Source organism: Haliaeetus leucocephalus, unplaced genomic scaffold (genome assembly GCF_000737465.1).
Source record: "Haliaeetus leucocephalus isolate CR32 unplaced genomic scaffold, Haliaeetus_leucocephalus-4.0 Scaffold751, whole genome shotgun sequence".
In the NCBI taxonomy this organism is placed as follows: domain Eukaryota; kingdom Metazoa; phylum Chordata; class Aves; order Accipitriformes; family Accipitridae; genus Haliaeetus; species Haliaeetus leucocephalus.
In genome coordinates, this window is record NW_010973187.1 from 6,449,221 (window position 1) to 6,464,598 (window position 15,378).

At 40.8% G+C, this 15,378-nt stretch overlaps 1 protein-coding gene across 1 annotated transcript in view; it reads right to left on the reverse strand.

Annotated features, from left to right (window-relative positions):
• Nucleotides 1-15,378, reverse strand: part of LHFPL3 (lipoma HMGIC fusion partner-like 3) — a 179,407-nt gene that overhangs the window by 163,435 nt on the left and 594 nt on the right. The gene's annotated exons all lie outside the window — the stretch shown is intronic.

A 15,378-nucleotide genomic window follows, 5' to 3' on the forward strand; every position in this document is an offset into this window, starting at 1 on the left:
TAGGGCAATTCTTGCTGTAGACCTTTTTATATGATACATGCTTATACATTTTACAGCACGTGACAATTTGGTATACTAGCTATAAAGCCAATGAAATCCTTTCACTCATTGCTAACTTCTACTAAGCTCTGCAGTAGTATAACATGTATTAACTCCCACCTTACCGGCTGCCACTGCATCCTAATGTGGCTCCAGGATAGCAGTATGTTATGTACCAAATGACCATATAGTCATTCCTCTTTAAAAGACTTAACTGGGTAGAAAATTGATTGCACAAGGCTCACTTTATGTTTACATCATAAAGACAAATTTTCTCTTCTTGTGGATTCACACTGCGTTTCATCTGATGGTACAGCAGGATATTGAACATTACAAGTGTGCAGTGAGATTTTGATATAATGTCATACAATATAAGAATTAATAGCTCCTCTAATACTGAATGGCATAGACACAATGGGATTATTTGCAAGAGTAAGATTGCTCAGTACCAAGTCAAGATTGCTGAACAGTCCTTAGAAGTTAACCTCTTAGTTTTCTGGTATGGATCTGCTACCCCATTATTTATTATAATGCATGTATTTGTATAAATAATGAGAAAGGGTATACAAGAAATATTTGATTGACATCTGTAACCTCAGATGGGTGGGTATTTTTTCTGGATTTCAGTTAAGCCAAGCATTTAAAACATGTTTCCAACCCATCAAAGCATGTGCTTAAATCCTTTGCTCAGCTGATGGATTCTGTTGAAACAAACAGGCAGCTTTTCACTGACACTAATAGATTCTAGATCAGCACAATAATACCATAATGTACTCTAAAAGAGCTTGAGAAATTACAATCTAAATACATTATTTTACAGAACAAAAGAATGAGCATTCATTTACAATGACTTTCCTTGCTCCTATTCTCAATTGGCTAAATCCATATACAAATTAATGACCTATCACAATGGCTGTTTGAGGATACATCATCAAAAACTAAGGCACTGCAGAACTTACATAAAAAAATACTAATGCAATTTCATTTTAGACTATTAACATTTTTCAGAAAATTATGTTAGGTACACATTACTACCTGCATTTATTCCTCTCTGACAGGTATCACTGAAGCTTAGCAGAACTGAGGTATTTACTTAAATGATTAGAACCTGACTTTTAGTAGTATGATAAATGGAAGCAATAAATAACAACAGGTTTGCTTAGCAATCATCAATACCCATTTTGCAGCTCTTCATACACTATCCACTAATCTCCTTCAGCATCAGTTAATTCAAATTCCTTTATCATATTTCTGATACCTGCATTTATGACACTGCAGTTTTATTTAATCCCAGGCAAAAGCACATTAAGAAGGAACTATGATTGACAGTATATTGCTAATTTAGAACAAAATACTTGTTTAATCAACCCTAAACTCAACTTCATAAAACCAAGACACAGGCAAGCCTAATTTAATAAAATCCAACGTATGAAAGCATAGCCTGTATCTACATTAGCAACCTGTGTATTGCAACAGAGTGTATCTAAAAAGTGAAACAGTGCTTAGGATCTAATATCCACAATGCATGTGTTTCAGAGGTTTCACTTTGGACCAGCCCTAGCCTGGTCCAGTGGAAGGTGCACACATTAGTGGTAGAAGTGCATCAGATGGACTTCTGGAGAACATCTGGTTCGGTGTATTTAGAAAGAAACCCAGTTTGCATATCCCAAGACTGTGCCACAATGTGAATCAAACTGTACTATGTTGGGACAACTGGAAGATTAACTTTAAAAATGCAGTCCTGACCAAAACTAAAACACTCTTACAGTCAGCCCCATGGGTGATTCCCTTGCAGACTACGGGCCAAAGCAGGCAGTTTTAGCTGAAGGATCTCTGAAGGCTTATCCAGATGACAACAGCCACGCCACCCATGCGTTGTGCCTCCGTTCAGAACGGCTCATATCTAGGGCTAATTAGGTTCCTGCGACCAGGCTGGCTTCATAACCACAGAGGATGGGATTCAGCTCCAGACTGAGAAACCTAGATGGAAGTGTTTTACAGGCAAGTTAAGCAGCAAGGGTTTGATCCACTTGCCACCACATTGGTGCTTAATGCCACTTGAGCTGTTCTACTGCTTGTGAGACATCCATGTGTAGATGACAAAGAACCTATAGAAGACCTTGTCCTTCCGGAAAAGCAGTTAGAGGTTAGACAAGATCCTTGAGGCATTTTAAGCACAGACACCTGGATTTAGGCAACTGCTTGATGGCTTGGCCTCCACAGACTGACATCATATCCCAAGACCCCGATTCACTGTTGGATTCACTGCAGAAACACTCGACTGGCCTTGCCAGAGCCAGGTTTGGTGTGCCAAGGCCAATGGTGATACCACCCAGCTGCACTCTGACAGGCTAAGCCAGATGTGTGTGGTCAGGTATTTCACTGCAGGTTCTCTGGCACATCCCTGCTCTTTTATCTATGCTCACCCATCACCTGATGTAGTGTAAAGTAAAATGGAGCTGTCTGTAGAGTGTGCTTTGCATTTGGTACAGATTTGATTTGGGAAAAAGCAGCCCCAAGGAATAAAAGAACCCCATGCCTCTTGGAAAGAAACAAAAATGCAGTTACAATTTCCCAGACAACCTCACTTTTGCCTCAGCACAATTCCTCCAACACACCATACAATTAAAACTAAATGAAATGTTGTGTTACATTTTTAACACTCAGTTATTAAATACACCATCTTACGTTCACATAGAAACTCACTGAATTCAGTAAGGCTAAATTTAAACCCAGATACTCGTATCTGCAGATCTGTCCCTAAGGGTGTAAAATCCCAAACAGAGATGTTTAAGTATGCACACCGCATGCGATAGCTTTCATAGAAATGTACAAGATCAAAAGTGGTTCATTTGAAGCTCAGGGTGTGCCTTATATACAGTTGTTTGATGCACTGAACACTTATTTATCCCATTGACAAAGTGCTCCCTCCTCTCTCTCCCTCTCAAAACTGCCACAGGAAGCAGGAAAAGAGGCAGCAAGAACGGAACAGAGAACTCTGCGTTGCTCCGCTTCCCATCCTGCATAAGCAAAGACCACTTGATGAGCCTGTTCCTTCTACAACAGCCAATGCATTTGACACAAACCTATTCACACAAGAAATGAAACATCCAGTAACATATCAACAAAACGAAGAGATTTTACATGTTTCTTAGCTCTTTAGGAAGATTGTTTACGTAACAGCGTGGCATCACAAAATAATCAGGTGCATGGAGAGATAACAAGGGACAACTACTTGAGGAAACATCCTTAGCAAAACTAGATCTCAGTTTAGTCATAGAACTGATAATTTATGAATTGTTTTTCCTGCAACCTTGGTATTTTAGAATATATTAAAAATTTATTTTTCAACTACTTTCACTTTTAAACATCAGTATTTAGCTGACATAAATTAAATTTCCTTAAAGGAAATTAAATATCCAAGTCACATGAAAACGTTGAATGCAAAGGGAAAATGTGAAGCACATTACTGCAGCAGCTGTTGTTGACACTGTTATACAGTTTTGCTGGGAATTTAATGAAAACCCTTGCTTGTTTGGTCAGAATGCTAGGCAGGAATGGAGCCCCACTTGACAGATCTACAGATCTTGGTCACTGTCTATTTTTAATCCTAGAAGGCACCAAGATAGGAGTGATACTGTTTAAAAAACAGAACAAATAGGAGTAGAATAGAAAAGAGTATTCACCTAGATGAATTAGTTCTGAGAAATGAGAAAGAGAGGAACAAGGCATGCTGTTACAAACATCGCATTCTGTAATCTCTTTCAGACACTCATCTGTTTCCAGTGTACAGCTCAATATTTTAACAAATCTCCTCCCTTTAGAAAGTTGTTGCACAACCTTGCTGCTCTAATAGTTAGAAATCTTCTTTTAATTTCCAGGCTGAAGTGATTTATATCCAGATAATATCCATTTGTTCTTGTCCCACCGTTAGCCACAAGTTTAAAAGCATTAGTTTTCACTCTACAGTCCATGGACTCAGGAGGGGTTCATAAACTACTTCTGAGATTTTTAAAGCGTCATGAAGCAAAGTACGCCTAACAGTCTGTAAGTTGCTCTAACAATGCTACAGGGCATGTAGCATCATCTTTGGAAAAAGTTTAGGAAATCAAATCAAATCAAATCAAGTCAAAGTAAAAATCACTGGCTTAAACAGCTCTTTTCCCTTCCTCTTGTTTTTTAGCCCTTCCATGTGTTTTTAGATAGCAGTCATGGACATCTTAGCAATCTTCCTCTTTCTACATTAAACTAACCAAGTTCTCCTAGTTTTCTCCTTGCATAAATGTCACTGGTCACTGGTTTTCCTTTTTGCAGCTATTGCTGTCTCAGTCAGAATTGGACATCAGTGTCCAGAATCCCACATGAAATACTACAGTACATCACGTAATGATGCTAACATTGCCTTACATCAGCTCGAAATACTTCATGAAATACGTGCCAGGATCACATATGCCCTCTTCACAGCTGCATTACATTGACAACCCATTGACATCCTTTCGTGAACAGATGTACTCAGGTCCTCTCTTTACCCATGGTTATCTGTCCTCAGCTGCATGGCCTTTCATTCTGCACCAGTGAGTCCACGCCACCACCATCACCTTGCTCCTCAAGGCTGACAAACAGTGAAGTGCCAGCTTGGCAGTGACTGTTGGTGAGCCAGCTGATGATGCCGTATTAACTGGTGAATCCGATCAAATACAAATGCCTGACATGAACTAAATGCAAGCGATTGTGGCTGGTTAGCCATCAGCATGTTTGGACTATATTTTTCTAGTATAATGACCATGAATTGCAATTTCAAGCTTTTTATTTTACTGATGTTCTAATATAACTTCACCACTAATAGGAAGGCTAAATACTAAGACACAGCAACCAAGTAATAATTAACTTTCTTTAGAGGAACATAAAGCTACAAGGATGAATAATTTTATTTTCATGGGAAGTCTAATACTTCTCTCATGGAATTAATCTTAAAACTTTGAATTAACTCTTCGCGAAGGCACACTGAATGTCTCTCAAGTAAAGACTCAATGCATAACAGTATTACAGCATTCAAAGACTTATTAGCCAAGCTGATGGTAACTGGGGGAAATCTGATTTTCAAACACGCAGTCTACATCAGAAAGAAGATTAATTTATGATTTTTAGGCTCATGGGTAACATTCTCCCATTATCTCTAGGTGAAAAACTTTTTTTGTGGCTTGCTCTACCTTTTTGATCACTTCTTCCTCTTGCCAAAGGTTACAAATACCTTTCTTTTTCAAGGTCATTACTAAGTCCAGTTTCAAAGCTAACTACACTTCATGCAAATTCTTCATCCACAGATTTTTTATTGTTAATTGAAACAAAGAAAATCAGAAATCAGTAATATGGCACCGAGTTGCACTTATAAACTGGTTTAGATTAAAGGACTAAATCCCATGTCACCTTAACTTTCCTGCACAGGTAGTTCTTGAGCTCCTCATTTTGAGACTTTGCTACATACTAGTTATGTCTACATGGATAAATTAAGCAGTGCCAGGAAGCGTTCCCAGGCATTAAAACTGAACTGTCTACACTATTAAATTGTTAGAATTGTCCCACAGCATGTGTCACAGGAGTGTTTTTAGTCTGTTCCAACTAACAGTCTTCCAAAATATTGCCAGGGCACAGTTTGCAAGTTAGGACATGCCAGGAATGGTTCCCAATAGGCAGTGTGAATCCAGTGACCCAGTTTTAGAAGGTAAAAAAATGTAACAGTATGGACACTGGCCAGTGTGCCAGCTGACTCTGTACCAGAGGGTAGTTCTGGACATGCTTAATTTGCAGGTACAGGCATAGCCACTGCATCACCCTGTTGGACCCTGGCAAGCTGAGGAGACGACTTGATACGGAAATGTCTGAGCCTAACTTTGAAGACTGTTAATCTCCAAGAAGCACAGGATCGTTTATGTAGGTGTTTCACGCTTACATGCTGTCATCTGGGCTGTTGCAGAACAACCCTCTCCAAGACGCCTCTTGCCCACATCAAGAGACTCTATGTTATAAAGAGCTGAGGAGCATTTGCTTTTCTGCAGCCACTCCAGAAGACTGTTGTTGCAGAGGAAAAGGCAGGAGGTCAGATTGGAGGAAAATACACTGCTGCTAGCCCGCCCTCCTCCCCTCCCTGCTAAAATCTTCCCTGATCTTAAGAGACCTTGTCCAATTTTATCCACACTTCTGCTGCAAACAAAGTTCATCACGACAAAGTATTGTAGGGCGAAGGTTGCAGAGGTACAGTCTAGCGTGGCAGTACAAGACACATTCTGGCCAACTTAATCACATGACATCACTCACCTTATTCAGTGACCTTCTACAAGTAAGGCACATGACTTTTGACTTTTAGCAGTAAACAACAGAACCTCCCAAGGTTTTAGAAGCAGCATTTTCTAAACCTCTCAACTCAGAATATTTGTCTTTGACCTTGCAAGTACAGCACGTATAGCTTTCTTCTCTATAAACTTTTCCTTTCTGAAAGATAACCAGAAAAACAAGGAAAGACAAATGTGTGTCAACTCATCAACTGTTTGTAATAATTTATTTCAAACCGTTTATTCGGTAGCTCTCTCCTTCTGATGCAGTCTCAATTACTTGATTGAATAACATTCTCTGAAATAGCACATGATGTGCTTGTGTCAAAGAGGCTCTCCACAGAGGCCATCAGCTACCTTTTAAAATCAATGAAATTCATAAATTTGCATCTGGCTTCTCAAGGAGAAAATAAAGGAACCTTTTCCCCTGGTACGTATGACCTTCTCATTCTAAGGCCAGCTTGTTTGAAGTCTTCTGCACCCCTGAATGCCAACATGAAGATGGATAATATCTTTCTTAGAATAGATAGATCTTGAGGTCTATTATATTCCCCTTCTTAAGGATTCTAGCCATAATTCTCTCTTAGTAATTGGGATTTGCACACTGTTCCACACAGTAATGCATATTCTAGCTATTCACTCAGTCATGCTGCCACTGCATTTTTAACAATGATGATAGCAACTGATGTTATCAAATTCTGCAGACTTTTCAGGCTCTAGGCTTGTTCATGTCTTTTTTTTCATTTCACCATTTCTGAGCAAAAATGTTTTTATTTCTTCCTTTGTGATGCCTCACTACTGTGACCCTGCCATTCCTCACAGCTGGATCTTGTTAGTTTCCAAATATTGAGTCCACACTGTCTGATCACACCACAGATTTTCTGTTCCGATATGTTTGCTGTCTTTATGTTTGCAAGATCAAAGCTAATGCTGTTTATACCATAGTGCTAAAAAGGTTCACTTCTCAAAAGGTGAAATAACCTTAGCATTTGAAATCTAGCCTTCTTTTATTCCATGCCTTCTACTGCTGATAATATCCATATGTTCCTCCTCTTCCTGGCTTCATTTTCCCATACACTAAGTTTCTTCATTAAACTTTTAGACGGGATTTTTGAAAGAACTCAGCAGCAGCCATATCCTATGCCAGTGAAGCCCCTTCAGGTGCAAGAAAGTAGAGCTGCACCAACACCAGCTGCTTTCCAAAACCCCATTCCCATTTCCCTTTCCCAACAGTACTCAAGTTCTCAGCTCCCCGCATTTCAATAGGTGATATTCTCCTCTTTTAAATTCTCTGCAAGTTTCTTTCTCTCTTCCTTTCTTCCCTTCCATACCTCTTTTTTTCAGTGAAATGGAATTTGTCCTCAAATTGCCTGGACAACTTCATGTGTTTCCTTTTATATCTTACTATTCTGTTATCTTAGTGTTTTTCAAACAGTGGACCACAGCCCCCAGGATGTTCATAAAAGGCAACTGGGAGATGCTGAAATTTTTATTACACTCTAAACCAAAAGAAAATATCTCTTCTCCATTCCCCAAACACCTTTATCCTTCAAAAACAAGTTTTGCTATCAAAATCTCAAATCACTCATACAAGTAAATGATATACACTTCTTACGTGATACATTTTAGCCAGGTCCCCTCTGGGATCAAGACTGATGGGGCTGTGTGATTTTGAACCTGATGACGAATTTCAACCAAATCTGACTGATGCTACAAGCCTCCAAGATACTAAACTTCTGCAAGTTTTGTGAAAAAGCTGGTTCCTGGGCAGAGCAGAAAGGATCCCAAATTCCCATAAGTGGAAAGACAGGGATAGTTTATCGTTTAACAAATCTAGGTGGCAACTTGAGGACATCAAAATCAACACATAAATAGCTTTCTGCCAGCTGTAACACATGCTGTGTCCTTGTCAACTACACAGATGAAGAGCCTGTAAGGAGTCAGAGAGTTTAGCTACCGAAAGCAAGGGATGACGGGATGCAGGAGAGAACTTCTGATATTGTGGGCACAGGGTATTTGGGGAAAGAAATGACTTGGAGAGGGGACACTGGGACACAGCATTCCTCCCTCATTTCCACTGTTCACAGGATACACCTTTTACCTTCATTGCTACAGCCAAAGCATGAAATACATGAATATGTTTACTTCAAACAAAGTAATGAAACCGAAAAGGCTGCACAGCTGCATCACTCATTTCACCCACAACTTCCCAGTAAAACTTTCAGTTCTTCATCTTTCCAACCTACCCAGCTAACCTTCCGACTCAACATTAGGACATAAGCACTTCCCAAGCTGGTATGGCAATACTCATCGCAGCCAGCATGAGAGCAGCAGAGTGGAAGCTACCATGGGGGGGGTACTCACAGCCCAAGGATGAGGGGAGGCCCTGGGGATCTCTATTAAGCCTGACGGGAAACTTTCCTCTGGAGCTGAACGGACAGAAAATCATACTGGCAGCATGATTTCCCCTCTGGGAAAAAGCAGCACGTGTACCAGGCCCATCTGAATTAGGAGATGTCCTCACAGGCTTGATGAGACAGTCTATTTGTTGGCAAGCAGATCACTCAGCTCTTTCCTTGCTCCCTTGTCCACCCGCACAGCTCCAGCACCCCATTTCCCCAAGACGCAGAGGCACTCCTCATTTTACCATGGTCAGAGCCCTCAGTATCCCTGACTTTTCAGAATTTTCTCCTCCAGGGTCTGACACCCACTACTACTCACGCACAACTAAATAACCTCAGTCACCTCACCCTGCGGGTGGGGTGGGGGGTGTTAATGGTTAATGCTCATTAAAATCTATCGATGCTGAAACTCAGTTCAAAAACCTGCTCGATGTTCCTGGACTTGCCTTCCTCTCCCTTTGGCCTCCCGTGTTCCTCTCGCTTTACAACTGGGGTACACAGTGGGAACAAAACCTGGCAGCAGTGTTGGTTAAGGTCCTTTGCTTCTGGTGAGTTAGGCCATGCCTCTTAGAAAGCGGCACCCAATCTTACGTAAAGTCTTAAGTGAAGAAGAAACCACTGTAAAGATAATTAACAAATGAAACTTAACAGGTTACAAATGTATATACCTCATGGCTAATGCAAATTTGTGTAACTTCAGCTTCCAAACACAGCATTTGTCAAGTTAAGGAGCACTGCAAGACCTGAAATCTCCCCCTGTAGGTCCTCATACACCATAATCTGTCAATTTCTAATCTTCTTCTGAATAGCAAGAAAATTCATCCTTTTAGCTCTTCTTCTTTCATTTATTTAAATCAGTCCTGAAATCCTTGCGGCTTTATACTTGAAAGGGAGTCTTGACAGATGTTTGACCTGGACAGAGAGCGCACAGGAACCACTGTGGGCAACGCCAGTCCCATTTTTTGCGTACACATTTAGGGACCACATTGGACTTCTTAAGTGCAGCACTGCAGTGACAGCTCACATGCAGATGCCCATCTACCACAGCCTCTAATTTCTCTTCTAAATAACTGTTTTCCATAACACATAATTTCCATAATTCTCTCATCAGTAGGACGCCTCCTACATTTTGATCCTCAGAAGTCTTACACTGCATTTGGTGTATTAAAATACAGGCTGTTGAAGCAAGCCCAGGTTGTTATGACATCCAAATCAGTCTATGGAATTAGCGATCCTTACTGTAATTTATTAAACAAATAACTATAATTAATTAAACAAATAATTTTTGTGCCACTTGCAAAGTTCACCAGCGATAAATGTGTATTACTCTCCCAACTAATTGTTAAGGATACTGAGGCTACAAACTAAGATCCTTGTCTGACTCCACTAGACACCCTGCTCAAACACTGGCACGAGACTGGGTTTTTTTCTAGCCTGCTGGAATTTACCCCTATACCAAGATCTGACAAACAGCAGTAACAAAGGCTCTGAGAGCATCAAGGTCAAGCCTTTTAAGACTCTTATATAAAAGTCACCTGGTCCTACAGACTGATTTCAAGTATAAAGGCAAACAACACAGCTGCAATGAAGAATGTCACCTTTTCATTTTGAAACAATGCCCTGTTTTAAATGAACTTTTAACTGTGGCATGTAATAACCTCTCTCTTATGGCTGCTTTGGCTCAAAGAACTGGCAATTGAGCAATATGAAACCAGTTTTAAAACTGGTTTAAAACAGGTCTCGGGAAAACCTGGGGAACCACAGAAATACTGGTATCTGCATCGCATAAATCGGTAAGACCTATGAAAGACCACAGAGTATGTCGGCATGTGCACAAAAAACATGGCATATTTGTGCGATGAAAGGATGTGAGCAAGGTAGGACCAACACACCTATTTTAAGTCATTTTTCACAAAGCTACTAGAGCTCTCCAAACAAGTAAAAACCAATGCGTACTGTGGAAACAAAGGCCACTTGGATTTCCAAAAGACATTTGATAAATCTGTCATTCATAAGTCTTAAAAAAACCTAAACTCCCAGAGGATAAAAATAAATGTCCTTGCAAGGATAAATAATTAGAAACAGATGGTAGGAGAATACTGTCAATTTTCCAAGCGGAGAGAGGTCAATGGTGGAGTCCTGCAGGGATCTGTGCTGGAACTTGGGAGCTGCTCGCTTATTTATAAATGAGCTGGAAAACAGGGTAAATGGTGAGGTGACAAAGTTTGCTACTGATATTCATTCAAGGTAGCTAAGATAAGGGCTGACTATGAAGAAAGACTTTATAATACTGAGTGACTAGGCAATAAAAAGGCAAATTAAAGTCAATGTAGATAAACAAATATGAAGTCATTTCTTTGAGGGGAAAAAACCTAACTACACAAACCGATGTGCTCCAAGGTGACTATTACCGCTTCAGGACTGAGATCTTGGGGTTATAATAGGTAGTTCTGTGAAAACATCAGCCCACTGTTCACTAACAGTGAAAAAGTTAGTATTAGAAATTACTAGGAAAGGAAAAAGGATGAAAGAGAGAATATTATTATGCCACTGTATAAATGGCTTGTTTGTCTGTCTTGAGTATTGCGTGCAGTTCCAGTCCCACTGCCTCTGAAAGGACACAGTAGACTGGGAACAGCTGTGGGCAGGGCAGCAGGGATGATCACAGGCATGGTACAACCTGATGACTTAAGGAATGACTAAGAAGCCAAAGATTCATGAGGTCTCAGAAACGGGTGACTGTGGGGATACAGCAAAGGTGTAAGCAGGACCAGCACAGGGAAGGCGTCTGGGAGTCCCCTGTTCACAGCCTCTTCCAATACATGAGCTGAGGGGATCAAATGAAATGGGCAGGTACAAGGTTTAAAACATAAAAAACCCTACTAAATCTTGACACAACACGTATTAAGCTGTGGAACTCCTTGCTCTGGGGCACTGTAAACGCCTAAAGTTTACACAGGTTCAAAAACTGACCAAAGTCATAAAAAAAGAAATTCCAGCAAGAGCTTTTAAATGCCAAGACTTATCTCAGGAAATCCCTGAACGCAACTGCTGGAGGACAGAGAGTATGAGAGGGCAAAATGAGCTTTTGCTGCTCTGATGCTTCTGTGGGCTCATGTTACAGACCACTGTCAGAAATCACTGGCCTAGATGGGCCCGTGGTTTGACAAACTACAGAGGTTTTATGTTGTTTTGTTCAACTGTGCTCTTATTGTGGGCATGGGCTTAGGCATCTCCTGAAAAAAAAATATATATTGGTTTCATCCTACTTGTCCATGGGACACTTCTATGCCCTTCTTTTGCTTTCTCTACTTTTCGCTTTCCTGTAACTTGCAACATACTAGTTAAAAAAAAAAAAAAAAAGACACAAATGTCTAATAACGAAAAAAATCACATGGCAGAACTGAAGCATTTAATGCATTTAACTCATAAAGGAATAAATCTCAAGAAATATCTTAATCTGTAAGGTTTCTCGCAAACTTTAGATGCAGGGTAGTAAAGAGCAGTAATACCTCATTTCTAATGCTTTCACTGTTTGTATTTATGCAGCTGCTCAAATTAGGTAAGTGTATGTGCAAATGTTTGTACATACAATTTTGAAATTGCAGAAGGGAAGGCTAGGGGATGGAGAACAAGACTGCCAACACTGGCTCTCAAGATATCAAGTGTACACTGACAGCATTATGCACATGGAACAAAAAAAGCAGTCTAAGCCATGGCAAAATCATAAGGGACTCTAATGTACGTTGTCCTCACATACACAAAGAAAATAGCTTTTTTCTTAGGATTTTTCTGCTTAATCATGCCATAGACATGATTAAACAGCAACAAGGATTGAAAATGCATGTGTCCAAGATATTGTTTATCTTTTCCTTATTTAAAAAACACCTCTTCAAAACAAGAGCTGTATCATGCTGACAATTTACAATGACTCATGCAGGACAGAGTGTGATCAAAATCTTTTTTTAAAGAAATCAGTCCTAAGCTTTTATTTACAATCCTAAATGAAGCATGATCCCACGTTGAAAAACTGCTTCTAAGGAGATTTAAATTATATCAATTTTAAGTATTATTATATGATCCAACTGAATGCTAACACTACTAAGGTACATAATAGCAAGCAAAATCAAAGCTATACTCACATACTTGTCTATTTTACTACTTCAGGTTCAATTTTGTTCCTGTACTACACAGAACTATATGCATATGTAGATGAGATGACATTACTATATTGTTATTTGTGAGATAAGCATCTTAAGCTTATTATTACCTATCACTAATACTCTCAAAACAGTAAAATAGTAACAGAATTAGCTCATACAGCTCATAGAAAACCTATCAGAACTCATTATAACTCTCCTGTCCTGCACATTTTATTCTGTTTTCCTTCTGTCCCACCACTATTGCTTTCTTCTTCAAAGGATACAACCCAAACCAATATGGCTCTTCTGGTAGTTTTCTCTCCCTTCGAGGAAACTTTTTTGAGGTAATACAGAAATGAACAGTCAGGTAAATGCTGAATTAAGCTACAACATTCTGCAAACAACAGTCAGGCTCTTTCAACACCCAACATTGCTCCAGTTCTTCTAGGGCATTCACATACAAACCAGGAAAGATGGCCAATGACCACTTAGCTATACATATATTCCCCCTACTATTTTAATTTTGGAGGTAGGCAGTCTGAAAAGTGATTCTGCTGCTGACGTAAAACTTCTTTTGTTGACTTTTAATGCCAACGGTGCATCTACCAGCTTTGGAGATGACAAAAATTCTGTGTTATTTTGCCTGAAAACATATCTTCAGTGTCACTCCTGCACACGTGCAGTATGGTAGAGACTGGTTGGGCTCCTGTGGATCAGCTGCATGCAGTGGTTTCTAAACATTATTATTATTCACCTGTGCAGAAATGCAGTAAAGGAATCAGATTAATTTTTATCTACCTTGCACTAGCTTCTGTTGGCATGAAGCAGCGGAACCATATAAATAAAACACCATTATCTCTGATGTTGGAAAGTGTAAGGGATTTGGAAATTGTGCTGTCGTACTGCACAATGGACATCAACAAAACAGGCTGAGGATGCACCAAAGCCGTGAATATTCATGCCACTTTTTACCAGTGGAGCCATAAGGAGAGAAGACAGCTGAAAGCAAAAGTCCTTAATGGAGCAGAGGAGACATCAGTGGTGCAAAGATGAAACAGTTTGCTCCGCCTGGAGCCAAGTGACATGACTGTGTACAATTAATAAGACCACATCAGAATGCATGTTACTCAACAGACAAAGTAGCCACCAGTATCAAAGAGGATTCCCAATGCAGAGATAATGAACCCAAACCTAGTCTCACTGGAGTCGAGGAGAAATCTACCAACCTCAAGTGACTGCAGATCAATCCCCAAGTGATAAAGAAAGAAACCATATGGCAACTTAAGTGACAGAAACAGCATAAAAATATATATATAACACACATAAAAACAACATTGCGGAGAGAAATGGTTAAAGCTGTTTCATACAAACCAGAAATTTCCACAAAGCCTCATGGACTAGGTGGCAAACTGAATAATGCTGAAGCTGCTCAGCAAACAACTCAGAAGAATTATTGCTCAGAAACTCAAATGAATGTAGGTCAATTAAGGGGACTGAAAAAGTGATTGTGAGCCCATTTTGGAGACATTTTGCTCTGTTTCCCAAACAGCTTATTCCCACAAAGCCAAAATTTCTCAATTTCAGGGTTTTATCGTGAGAACAAGTAGAAGGTATGCTTTGATTTTAGGCTTTTTTCCCAAATTACTGAAGAATTGATCTTTTCTATCTTGCTAAAACTGATTTTATTACTCTCAACTCTACAGACCATTCTTTTCTCCTCCTCTGCCTCCCAGCTGCACACAAATCACCAGTTCTCTGGTAACTCAGAGGGAAAGCTGGGTTGGGAATGCGAAAAGGGACGTCCTGGTGTTCTCCCTCTTTCTCATCATGCACTTTCCCCAGGGAGACATTGGATGTGATGGGGAAAGTCAAATGAAGTCAGGAGACCTTCTGAGTCAAAACCAGCAACTGAAATGAGTTCTTTTTCTTTACACTCCAAACATACAGAGGAAAATAAACCTCGTGAACAGGGGGAACAGTCCCCAACCAAAACTCATGCGTGTAACATCCAACGACCTCAGCTGCCCTTCCAGTTGGCCAGCAAAAGACCTCGCCATCCCCTCCGGCTGAACCGAAGCGGGCTCTGCCTTGACCAGGTGGAAACCTGGGCTCAGGACTACCCTTCAACAGGCTGCCAGTCGCCTTCACCCACCGTCGCCCGCTCGAAGCGTCGCCGCGGCCCCCCCCTGCCATTTTCCCCCGACCTTTAGCGACAGACCGAGCGCGGGAGGACAGCCTGCGGCCGCCGCTGCCCGCCAGCCCTCCTCGGGGCTGTTGACGCTCACGGGTCGCTTCACCGGCCGAAGCCGGACAATGTCTCCGGGCACCCCTGCTCCTCGGGGGGGTGGGAGGGGCTGAGGGCTGCGCCTGACCTCGGCCCACGCCCGGTACCCACGCGGGCGGTGGGGCGGCCCGGGGCAGGCACCGGCACCGCTCTGCAACGCTGCTGAGGCGTCCCGGCCCCCC